The sequence below is a fragment of the Pseudorasbora parva genome, chromosome 17 (genome assembly GCF_024679245.1).
Source record: "Pseudorasbora parva isolate DD20220531a chromosome 17, ASM2467924v1, whole genome shotgun sequence".
NCBI classification, from domain to species: domain Eukaryota; kingdom Metazoa; phylum Chordata; class Actinopteri; order Cypriniformes; family Gobionidae; genus Pseudorasbora; species Pseudorasbora parva.
Window position 1 is genome coordinate 3,813,316 of NC_090188.1, and position 13,251 is coordinate 3,826,566.

The window sequence follows — 13,251 nt, forward strand, 5'->3', positions numbered from 1 at the left end:
AAATAAAAGGGACCAAAAATTGCCTGCTGGAATATAATAGGTTGTATTTTTAAACAGATCAAATATTTTGGAAGTGAAATCTGAGAGTTAATTGTGTATTTTAAAATGTTTGATAATGAAAATGTGCAAAATGTTTTGAATTGAAATATATTCACAGCTTAAATTTACAACGACAGCTCCAGACTGCAACCAAATGGTGGCATTTTGCGACTTTTTTTACTGCTGGTGTGACTAAATTTTGTTAGAGGTCGAACTAGTGCCCAAATAAGACGGAACCGCTCTACTCGTTTGAGCTGCGGACCGTTTATCTGCTGGGATCAATAATAGACAGCACAGCGCGAGCTCACACACGGGCTGATCTCGATCAAGTGATACCGTTACTACACAGCGCTGGAGATCCTGTGAGAAAGAGTTTGAATTCATCACAGAATTAATAATATCGCTCGCTACAGATATCAGATCAAACTGAGCTCATGAGGAAACCAGGAGAAACATTGAGACATTCAGGGGTTTCAGTCCACAAATCACCAACACTTACCATGATTTACTGAAGTAACACCACATGGGATTGTGACAGAAATAGATGAATGTTTATTTTTTACATTATTTATCTCAGGGTTCGTACTTTTGAGAGTGAAATCAAAGCCCTTTTCAAGAGCTTCACACTTTTTCCAGCACTGCTAAAAAGCTCTAAATATTATTTATAATGCTGTTATTTTAATTATTTGTAAAACTAAAATTTTAAAGGGTATGCCACTTTGTTGCAAACAAGCACTTTTATTAAATAAAATACATGAAATTACTACTATAACCAGTAGATGCGGCAGAGGAGCACTTATTGACTCATTAGCAAGCAGCAACCTCCCCCAGTTTCTGGTGAAGCCAATACTGAAGTGACTTAAACTGCAATTCATCGACTGGCCACTAGAGAGAAGGGAGCAGAATCTCATTGAGCTCATGTTAAAATTCCCTTTACAGCAGAAAAAACATGTTTACCACCTGGTATAAATTGTGGTTTTGGTCTATACGGCTAATTTTGCCCTTCATGACAACTGTGAGGGGGGTGAATATTTTAATCTTGTTTGTTTACATTATATAAAGCCTTAAAGTTCTGCATAATTAAGAGCGTGGCCACTTTGATTGACAGGTGGATAGCCATTTATCCGCCGTCTATAGTCATTGCGTCACCTAAGCTCCGGCCACATCCCGCCTCTGCCCATTTTCTGTTATCCCGGCGTGACACATGATGACTCGCTGGTAAGATGGCGATGGTGTCTCTTTAGAATCATATGGTTGATGACTCGGACAATACGTCCATATTTATTTACAGTCTATGCTTATTAGCCATTTCCAATCCTTAAAGGGATAGTTCAATTAAAAAATTAGAATGTGATGTTTATCTGCTTACCCCAGGGTATCCAAGATAAAAGTGACATTGTTTCTTCAGTAGAACACATATGAAGTAATTTCCAGTCCCTAATATATGGAAAAAAGTTACAAAATCTCATGAAAAACAAAAACGTTTCTTTGAATTGTGTCTGAGTTACACAGAAAGCAAGTAAAGAGCTGCTCGTATAATCACTGAAGCTGTCGGTCAGTTCAGTGTTGGACTATAGAAGAACAAGTACATCTAATAACAGTATATTTACATTTTCCCTGTGAAAATTAGATTTTTGTGCATTACTGTTTAATAAAAGTTAATTTTATCTGTATATCAACTCAAGCTCCATGCTTCACTGATATATTTCCAACAAACATGTCATATTATTAGTAACTGCACTTATTAACAAAACAATGCAAAACAATAGTAATTTTATGATTAAATTAACTTTATGATAAATTTCCTCCAGCACCACCAAATCAGGTGCGGGCGCCACTGCTCTCAAATGTTAGTCTGGAGCCCTGAACTCTGCTGAATTTCAGGCTATAAAAATGCAAGCACTAAAAATACAATGCATTAAAATGCAAGCACAGTTAATGCAATGTATATTTTATCACAAACATTTGTCACTGATTTTCTTCCATAGGTGTAATTTCTAAATGGGTTTGTAAAAAAGAATGCTTGTTTTTCTGTCACAGACTGCATGCAACACATCCAGACTACCCTGTCTGAGCGACCTGCCTACAGGCAATTGTGACCGGTTTGCCCTGCCACGTCTCTCTGGATCTTCAGCTCTTCAACAATGGCAGGGGTCGGCAGGGGTGTAGGGACCCCTCCACCCCCTCGAGCACTTCCTGTGCATGTCAGTCTAGAGCCAGGCTCGTGTCTCTGATCAAAGGCCAAAAGCGGGAGAAGACAACAGGGTGACAGTGACCCGTCTGCACACTGAAGGATGTCCTGGATGGGGCGGGGTGAGGTGAATTGTGATTTGGCCCTTGCATCCTCTACCCAGTAACCCTGCGGCTGTGCTGATCGTTGCCATGGCAACTCATCCCTGGGTCTCATGGAAAGGATGGAAGACAATAGTGGAGGTTTGTGGAAATATAAAAGATTCCTGTGTCAAGCATTAAAGGGACTGTATGTAAGAAATGTATTTCAATTAATCATAAAATGGCCCTGATATGTCACTAGACATTAAGAAATCATGTTCATTTCAAACACTTATATCACTGACAACTAGCCTAGAAATCTAGACGCACCCTAGCGGCAGCAAATCTAATCTGCCCACGAGTGTTGACGACGGCCGAGTTGCGTTTGCGTGCTTCTAGTAAACACAGAAACTGGCGAACGGCGGTCTTTCGAATCAGCTTTAAACGCGACTCTGGAAGACTTGGAGTTAAGCTTTTCTCTGAGAAAAGAACAAAGAACGGCACTGAAGTCATTCTTAAAAAGGGAAGATGTGTTCGGAGTTTAGCCGACCGGATACGGTGAATGTTTAATCTATCAACGAGCTCTGCTTCACCTTCGTTGCTCTGGCTATTGTAGCGCTATCCTATCGCGTGCAGAGGGAGTTTGAAAGACAGCCGTTTATTAATTTTACCTATTGGATGATAGAACCCCTCGCAAGGCTTTATTATTGTGGCCTTAGCATAGTTGCTTTTCAGTGATTAAATTATTCTTTAAAAAATAATTTAAAAAAGTTTTAATACATGAAATATATTTTATAGTATATATATATATATATATATATATATATATATATATATATATATATATACACCAATCTGGCATAACACCCCTTTTCCTGCAAAACAGCCCTGACCCATCGAGGCATGGACTCCACTAGCCCCCTGAAGGTGTGGCACCAAGATGTTAGCAACAGATCCTTTAAAGGGTCACTTCAGCGATTAGCATATGGCTTTGTATCAGTAGAAACCCTGAAGTATATTCAAATGATTGTGCTTTCCCCCCCTCATATCCCCCTGAGACAAGAGATTTATCCTCCTATGATGCAAATTGACGATATTTGCATCATAGGAGGAATGTTTGGCCAGAGGCTAAAGACTACAGCCAGCAGAGGGAGCCATTTCCGCATGTTTTGAACCGCGCGTGGGGGATGGAGATCACACTCAGAGCTCAGCTCGCAGCTACAGGCACTCATTTAAACTGAGCTATGGTGAGCAATGGAAGTCTTTTAACTTCTCAAATTAATTTCTATGAAAGTTAAGCTTGCAAAGCCATGAACTGGAACGCGGCAGACTGAACTCGCGTTGTGAATGTATGTAGTCGCGTACAGTCAATGAGTGTAGTCGCGATTACCTCAGCTCTCATCACGAGACCTCATCAGCTCATTTATCTGACTCCTGCAGTTAGTGATCAGTGCTGTGAGACTCGCGTGGTGACTCAATCATTATATTGAACAGACACGTTCAGTTTTTAATTGTAGTGTCTTCTCCAACTCGGTCACAGTAATCAAGTTGGTGGCTTTGGGAATGGCCTCACAGGGCAGCGAAGCATTCTGGGAATTGTAGTCTTTCATCCCCATGAGACAGATCCCAGTTTATATACAGATTCATCTTCCCAGCGCTGAAGTACTGTATTTTCCGCACTATAAGGCACACCCGATTATAAGGCGCACCTTCATTGAATGGCCTATTTTAAAACTGTTTTCATATTTAGGGCGCACCGGATTATAAGCCGCATAGAATAGAAACTACTGCAGTCAAATGTTTGACTGGGTTTGCGTTATGCATCCACTAGATGAAGCTCTGCTAGAGGGAATGTCAACAAAACAGTCAGACAAACTGACTATTCGCACAGAATTAGTATTATCTAGGGACCTCTGGTGATTTGTAATAATTGCAGAGAATGTCTGTGATCTTAATCCCGTGCAAATCGGACATATCTGTAATTTGTAAAGTAAAAATTCCCCCGCAAATTACCTACCATATTTCGCCGAACACCGAGGTCCTGTGATAATATTAGTCCCGTGCGAATTGGCATCTGTGATTTGGCCAGGATTAGGCGGATCGTTTATCACTTTTGCAAGGTTTTTTTTTTTCCTGTGCGCATTTCTATCTTTATCTTTCACGAAGAATGGAGGCTGCATTCATAATGCGCACCGTTATGAATTCCCGCACGGATTATACTTTCACTTTTGAATGAGTACCAATTTGGGAGCAAATTGCTTTAATGGTGTGTTTAAAATTAACATCAATACTATTCTTAATGAAAAACATAATAGAACATTACAATGACAAACTCTCTTAAATGGCCGCTTTTACATTAGCTTTGAAACTCAATCTTCCGCCGTATATGAATGAAATCTGACTCCTGCCGCTGGTCTGTGCTCAGTTCAGTTTTTAATTGTAGCGTGTTTTCTAACTGAACGAAATAATTTGTATTACTATAAAACTATCAAAACGATATCGATACGACTGTTTATGATTTCATACAGCTATAACGAAAAAACATTTACAAGTCCTGACATCATATCCGGGAGAAGTCAGTAAATTCAAGTAAAATCACAGGGTTTGCTTATCACGTGCGAATGTGCCACTGCCACGCAAAACTCAGATGTGGGGGAGAAATTTCTAAATCACAGAAGTCCCAGATAATACTAATCCCGTGCGAATAGGGCTTAAGTCAAACTTTATTAAGTATTCTGACAACTCCATTCAGTCCCATAGTAACGTTGTTCAAACGTTGATGTGCATATATATATATATGTCCCAGCCTTGGTAATCTTTTGGCAGTTGCTGCGAGACGGTAGTTCGTTTGTATGGAGAGATTACGTCTTTTCGTAAAACGAAAGCACCAAGAAGGACCGCCTCGAAATTCATCAACGTTCATGCCCCGAACTAGTGCTGTTGCCTTCATTCAAATAGTGACTGTAGAGACGCGGTGCGGCTTTGTAGTTTACCAGTCGTACTGAAACATTTTATTATTATTAAATCGTTTTTATTGGTTTTTCATACTGAAACATTTTGACAGTGCGCCGTGATCCATATATAAGGCGCTCCGGATTATAAGGCGCACTGTGGTTTGTTGAGAAAATTAAAGGCTTTTATAGTGCGGAAAATACGGTACCCCTTTTAAGTCCTGTAAGTTGCGAGGTGGGGCCTCCATGGATCGGACTTGTGCGTTCAGCACATCCCACAGATGCTCGATTGGAGATCTGGGGAATTTGGAGGTCAAGTCAACGCCTCAAACTGGTTGTTGTGCTCCTCAAACCATTCCTGAAGCATTTGTGCTTTGTGTCAGGAGCATTATCCTGCTGGAAGAGCCACAGCCACCAGAATACCGTTTCCATGAAAGGCTGAACATGGTCTCAGCAATGCTTAGGTAGGTGGAGCGTGTCAAAGTAACATCCACATGGATGGAGGACCCAAGGTTTCCCAGCAGAACATTGCCCAAAGCATCACACTGCCTCCGCCGGCTCGCCTTCTTCCCATAGTGCATCCTGGGGCCATGTGTTCCCCAGGTAAGCCACGCACACACACACGGCCATCCACGTGATGGAAAAGAAAACGTGATTCATCAGACCAGGCCGCCTTCTTCCATTGCTCCGTCGTCCAGTCCTGATGCTCACGTGCCACTGTTGGTGCTTCCGGCGGGGTCAGGGGTCAGCATGGGCACCCTAACTGGTCAGCGGCTATGCCGCCCCATACACAACAAACTGAGATGCTCTGTGTATTCTGACACCTTTCTATCATAACCAGCATTAACTTCTTAAGCAATTTGAGCTCCAGTAGCTCGTCTGTTTGATCGGACCACACGGGCCAGCCTTCGCTCCCCACGTGCATCAATGAGCCTTGGCCGCCCATGACCCTGTGGCCCGTTCTCCACTGTTCCTTCCTTGGAGCACTTTTGATAGATACTGACCTCTATTAGTATTGTTCATAAGTTTGTAATTGTAACTCATCCTTCCCTGAACTCAACTAATATTTTATATTTTCTTAAGTTTAAACATTCAAACTTAATATGACAACCTGATGCAAATACTGTATATCAAACAGTATTAATAGTTAGATTTACAATGTTATTGTGCAATTACATTCCTGTTTAGGACGGCACAAAATAACATTAAATGTGCTAACATCCTATTATTCAAGACACAAGACAACTTACATCTAATAATACAGTCTCCAGTCTGTTTAGTGTCTGTTAGATCTGTCAGGAAACAAAATAACACTGTTTAAAATTCCCTCTTTGTCCGTTTGTCTCCCGTATCCGATCTGAACAGAAGTGACATCTCATTCATTTGTGCTGGTCCGGCTCTGCTGTCCACTTCCATCTCCACATGATGACAGGAATTCAGACGCGGATCTGTGTGTCCCAGTGAGTGAAGCCCACATGTTTCACATCTGTCCAACACACACACCGTCCCCTGCAATTACATTACAAATGTAGAGGATAAAAGTCACAAATCACACAGCAAAGAAAGGTCAGATGAGGACATGTTCATGTTGTTCACTCTAGATGTTCATCATTAGCTCACATTTAGGCTTCGGGGAAGCAGAAATTATATTTTGTTCAACTATATTAGTAGAATGAATAAATGTAATATAAATATTTACTGGTAAAGGTGTGAATGGTGCTGTTGCTCGACTAGTGCTATTTTAGTATTGTTTATATTTTTAGCCTTTATTTAAATACTAGTTTCGCTTTAGGTTGTCATTCCGTTAAAAATATATACTTTATATGTGAAATAACATAAATTTTATTTATATACAGGTCCTTCTCAAAAAATTAGCATATTGGCCGCCCATGACCCTGTGGCCGGTTCTCCACTGTTCCTTCCTTGGAGCATTTTTGATAGATACTGACCTCTATTAGTATTGTTCATAAGTTTGTAATTGTAACTCATCCTTCCCTGAACTCAACTAATATTTTATATTTTCTTAAGTTTAAACATTCAAACTTAATATGACAACCTGATGCAATACTGTATATCAAACAGTATTAATAGTTAGATTTACAATGTTATTGTGCAAATACATTCCTGTTTAGGACGGCACAAAATAACATTAAATGTGATAACATCCTATTCAAGACACAAGACAACTTACATCTAATAATACAGTCTCCAGTCTGTTTAGTGTCTGTTAGATCTGTCATTGCGATTGCGATTATTTTCCGTAATGTAATGATAAAAATTAAACTTTCATATATTTTAGATTCATTGTACATCAACTAGGGCTGTCCTCGACTAAGGATTTAGACATTCGAATCAGAATTGTCGAATCTCTCTATGGTCGACTGATAGTCGAATCATCTGTGTGTGTGAATGGGTTGGAAGGGGCATGACACTGTCAGCAAAAGGGTAAAACTATTTTTATTTTCCTTTACACGCTGCACACAGCAACAACTTTTAATAAAGCGACCAAAACTGCCTGCCAACCGACAGGCGAACTGACAATGGCTTTCTTATTTAGGTTTAAATAAAAGCTAATGTGGTGGATAAACATTGATAAACCGTTTTCTCCTAACATGTTAAAGCCGCGATCGAAATACTGAACATCACACAAATATATAAAAGAACACTTTGATAAATAAACCTAAAAAAAAAACCTGTCTAGAGAGGAATAGAACACTTTAAGTGCGTTTAAGGGGATGAAGAACGCGAAGCTCAGCCCCGCGCCTCAGGATCTCACACCGCCACCTGACGCGCACATTATATACACGCGAGCTCAATTTTGAATTGCCTGACAAATGAGCTGCACGAAAGCGCTCTGTGGTGCGGCAGGAGTTTAAACAACTTCCTGAGTGGCCACGGACAGGCGCTGAATGCTGCCGCCGGTGTGTGTACACTCATTGAACGTGTTCTAATTTTAAAGGTGCGGTGCGAAGCTCAACGCCCTTAAAGAGGTCGCACACCGATGCTCAGCTCAGCGCCGCGACACGTCTTTAAATATTGAGCACCCCCATATTACCAAAATGGTATGATCCTCGTTTCATAACACCCGCGAAGATTCGACCGTGAGATCGGTGGTCGAATCAGGCTCCGCATATCGATGCATCGATTCTTCGACTATTCGGGGTCACCCCTAACATCAACTGAAATATTTCAGGTCTTTTATTGTTTTAATGCTGATGATTTTGGCATACAGCTCATGAAAACCCAAAAATCCTATCTCAAAAAATGAGCATATCATGAAAAGGTTCTCTAAACGAGCTATTAACCTAATCATCTGAATCAACTAATTAACTCTAAACACCTGCAAAAGATTCCTGAGGCTTTTAACAACTCCCAGCCTGGTTCATTCCTCAAAACCGCAATCATGGGTAAGCCTGCCGACCTGACTGCTGTCCAGAAGGCCATCATTGACACCCTCAAGCGAGAGGGTAAGACACAGAAAGACATTTCTGAACGAATAGGCTGTTCCCAGAGTGCTGTATCAAGGCACCTCAGTGGGAAGTCTGTGGGAAGGAAAAAGTGTGGCAAAAAACGCTGCACAACGAGAAGAGGTGAGCGGACCCTGAGGAAGATTGTGGAGAAGGACCGATTCCAGACCTTGGGGGACCTGCGGAAGCAGTGGACTGAGTCTGGAGTAGAAACATCCAGAGCCGCCGTGCTCAGGCGTGAGCAGGAAATGGGCTACAGGTGCCGCATTCCCCAGGTCAAGACACTTTTGGGCTACAGAGAAGCAACACTGGACTGTTGCTCAGTGGTCCAAAGTACTTTTTTCGGATGAAAGCAAATTTTGCATGTCATTCGGAAATCAAGGTGCCAGAGTCTGGAGGAAGACTGGGGAGAAGGAAATGCCCAAATGCCTGAAGTCCAGTGTCAAGTCCCCACAGTCAGTGATGGTCTGGGGTGCCATGTCAGCTGCTGGTGTTGGTCCACTGTGTTTTATCAAGGGCAGGGTCAATGCAGCTCGCTATCAGGAGATTTTGGAGCACTTCATGCTTCCATCTGCTGAAAAGCTTTATGGAGATGAAGATTTGGTTTTTCAGCACGACCTGGCACCTGCTCACAGTGCCAAAACCACTGGTAAATGGTTTACTGACCATGATATTACTGTGCTCAATTGGCCTGCCATCTCTCCTGACCTGAACCCCATAGAGAATCTGTGGGATATTGTGAAGAGAAAGTTGAGAGACACAAGACCCAACCCTCTGGATGAGCTTAAGGCCGCTATCGAAGCATCCTGGGCCTCCAGAACACCTCAGCAGTGCCACAGGCTGATCGCCTCCATGCCACGCCGCACTGAAGCAGTCATTTCTGCAAAAGGATTCCCCACCAAGTATTGAGTGCATAACTGAACATAATTATTTGAAGGTTGACTTTTTTTGTATTAAAAACACTTTTCTTTTATTGGTCGGATGAAATATGCTAATTTTTTGAGAATTTTGGGTTTTCATGAGCTGTATGCCAAAATCATCAGTATTAAAATAATGAAAGACCTGAAATATTTCAGTTGGTGTGCAATGAATCTAAAATATATGAAAGTTTAATTTTTTATCATTACATTATTATTATTGAGAAGGACCTGTGTGCGTGCGTGCGTGCGTGCGCGTGTGCGCGTGCGTGTGTGTGTGTGTGTGTGTGTGTGTGTATATATAATAAATTTATTTATTTATGTATTTATTTATTTATTTATTTATTTTAATTTCAGTTTTAGTAATTTTATTATTCTATAAGTTTTTTTCTAATATTTATATTTTATTTTACTTCAGATTTAATTTAATTAATGAACTAAGATTAACAACAAAACTCTGTTCTTGACTTAATACACATGGGAATCTCACAAAACATGAACATGATCGTATTTCACTCCAAAATCAAAAACAAGAAATTTTATTTTGCCTAATAAAAATCAATCCTATAGAAATAAACCATTACTTTTTTATTGGTAATATCATTTTATGACAATTTCCTGCAGAAGGTACTGTAATGCAAATCAAAAATATTCACTTTTACAGCAAAATATATATTTTCTTTCCCCCACCCTTGATTTTTGCAGTGAAATGTAACCTCTACAAGATTCCCATATATATGCACATATATTTTATCTTGCATGACCGTCTGTGTAAAACAGTGAACAGGTTCCTTTGGCTGTGCGCTAAACAAATGAATACGATATTCTCCTTACATGGAAACACTTAATCTGTGCGTGTTATTATTCATGCACATTCTGATCCCTGAACTTCTGTTTTTGAACAGTGATTGTCTAGCTAGCCTGTTAGCATAATCATATTCTGTTTGATGTCTGCGCTCTCTCTGTAGCCAATTACTGACAGATCTTGTGTTGCTGTGCCGCTCGCTGCAGTTTTCAGTCTTCAGTGTGTTGTTGTTGTTGTTGAATTAGCACATGCTGGATGTGGTCAACACAATGGCACGCAGGAGCAAGGTTAATAGGTGAAGTGTCTCACTGCGGCGTGCAAACAAGGTGAACACACATTTTTAGCTACCAGTGTTCGTATGGTTATTGATCCAATGTTTTATTTTAGCAGATCATCATACTGTGATACATCATACAGATCATCGCTGACATTACTGTGCAATCATTGGGTTAATATTGGGTGTCATTTTCATTTGGATGTTTTCATAAATACCTGTTTGTTTTGTGAATGAGAGTCAATTAGTGGAGCTTATTATGTTTTAATTATGGATATTTCATATTTTTTTAATATTGGCTAATACAATGATAGCAACTGTTTACATGCAAATATATTTTTACACACAATGTTTACTCAAATTTCAGGGTTATTCTTTAAAAATGAAACCATACAATGTGTTACTTTAAAAAAATGTTTTTATAAAAAAATACTTTTACATTTAGTTTCAAGGCAATATTTCACATTTTCATTTAGTTTAACTTAATATATTAAAATAGCTAAAAAATATGAAAATATTTTAAATGAAAAATATAAAACTATATAGACATAAAGTTAGTGAAAATGACTAAAACACACAACAAAATTATAAATATTTTAACTAACATTTAAATGAAAACCAAGTATAAAAATAAAAACAAATTAAAAATTATTAATAAAAAGTGTAATATTATCTTTGATAAGAAAATAACACGGTCAATATTGTACAATATGTATATATATATTTTTTTAGTAATATTATTAGTTGTTTTTAAAAAAATATTATATTTAGCTTTAATTTATTTTAGTTTTAGTGATTTCAGCTCTCCAACTTTAGCTTATTTTATTTCAGTTAAAGTTTTCAAGTTTAAGTTTGTAATCTTACATTTATATATTATTTTATTTCAGCTTTATTTCAGTTACCTAAAACAATTTTAATCGTTTTGTTCATTTTAGTGAATGATGATAAGACTATTTTGAATGCGTAATCCAAGCACCATCCAATGATCTTAAATGTATCTCTCAGTTGTCCGGTGGTCTTTCACTTTCCCTCATTTATCCTGCTCGTCGTCTTCTGCCACATTTCTGATCTTTGCAGGTTTCTCTCCTCTTGATTTATGTAATCTAGCCCACAATATGTTCTAACTAACGGCCTGCTCATGACTGATTCTTTGCAGAAAAGCCAGTTCTGGGTCGGAAAAAACGGCTCAGCCAAATAAAATCAGCTAGTAAAAAGCCCACAGTGCGGTGTGTTTGTTTGTGGGCAGATGTAGTAACGTAGTCAGTAGTTGCATAACCATTCAAGTCTCAGGAAAACTTTTCACACTTACATAATCAAGAGCTCTCGAAGCAGCACTATCAATTTTACATGGCGCTCATGCATCATTCAGGGAAGCTGCTTTTGCTGTTTATTTCCTGATTTCTCAAGGCCAACTGGGAGCTTCTTTAGACGCATCCTTCAACAGATGAAAAGATCGTAGATTAAGATCGATTTTAAAGACTTAGGCGCTCTCCTGAGAACACCTTCCATGAGAATACTAGAGCCATGTTTCCATCCACCTGCTTTTGTGTGGATTTTGGGGATATCGCATCAGAAAACACTGGATGGAAATGCCACGATGTGCATAAATTCTAAAAACATTAATCTGATAAGATAAAAGAAGTTACTTAATTGAATTCCCAACAGAAAAACATAACTGTGCCTCAACAGAGGATGTGAATGAATGACCAATCAGAAGATTTACGAAAGAAGAGCTACAGTTTTTTCCCTGATTGCAGCAACTTCCATTTTTATAACACATGCTTTCGGGTTACACAATTTAACCCAAATTCTGCTCATATTGAACCCTTGTATGGTGTTCGGGTCTGTTGGACCCGTTTTCATTTTTTATCGAAAGAAAAATGATACGAATAATTATTTTTTTAAACTGAGACTCATTGGCCTTGGCTCATTTTCTGTGAGGAATATATATCAGAACACATTTTCAATGACCACACACTGTACATCCCCCCTACACATTTATATTACACACAGGATGTTCGGGTCCACTGGACCCGCGGCTAATAAAAGTGTGGAAATTGTAGGTCCTGTGTACCTTTACTCTGTCCTCCTCCTGTCAGGGCCTGCGGCTAGTCTGTGTGTGTTCATGTATCTGGTTTATGAGGACACAAATGTGTATAATGACATGGATATTACAACGTAAACATGGTATATGACGACATCTGTGTCCTCACAGTAAAACATACTAAATGGTGTTTTTTGAAATTCAAAAAATGCCAAAAGTTTTCTGTGATGGGCAAGTTTATGGGTATGGTTAGTAGGGGGATAGATTATACAGTTTGTACATTAGAAAAACCAGTATGCCTATGGAGAGTAATCATACACCACATATCCAAGTGTGTATGTGTGCGTGTGTGTGGGGGGGTGGGGGGTGGGGGGGTTGCGTGCATGTGTGTGTGTGTTATGGTTGTGTGTGTGTGTGTGTGTGTGTGTATGTGTGCGCATGTGTGTGTGTGTGTGTGTGTGTGTGTGTGTGTGTGTGTGTGTG

At 39.4% G+C, this 13,251-nt stretch overlaps 1 long non-coding RNA gene across 1 annotated transcript in view; it reads left to right on the forward strand.

The window, feature by feature from the left end:
• The window catches only part of LOC137045637 (uncharacterized), a 116,705-nt gene that overhangs the window by 23,822 nt on the left and 79,632 nt on the right, over positions 1-13,251 (forward strand). Inside the window, exons 3-4 of the long non-coding RNA XR_010898820.1 lie at positions 2,080-2,472; positions 6,627-6,721. This is a non-coding gene — a long non-coding RNA (uncharacterized lncRNA). The remainder of the gene's footprint in view (positions 1-2,079; positions 2,473-6,626; positions 6,722-13,251) is intronic.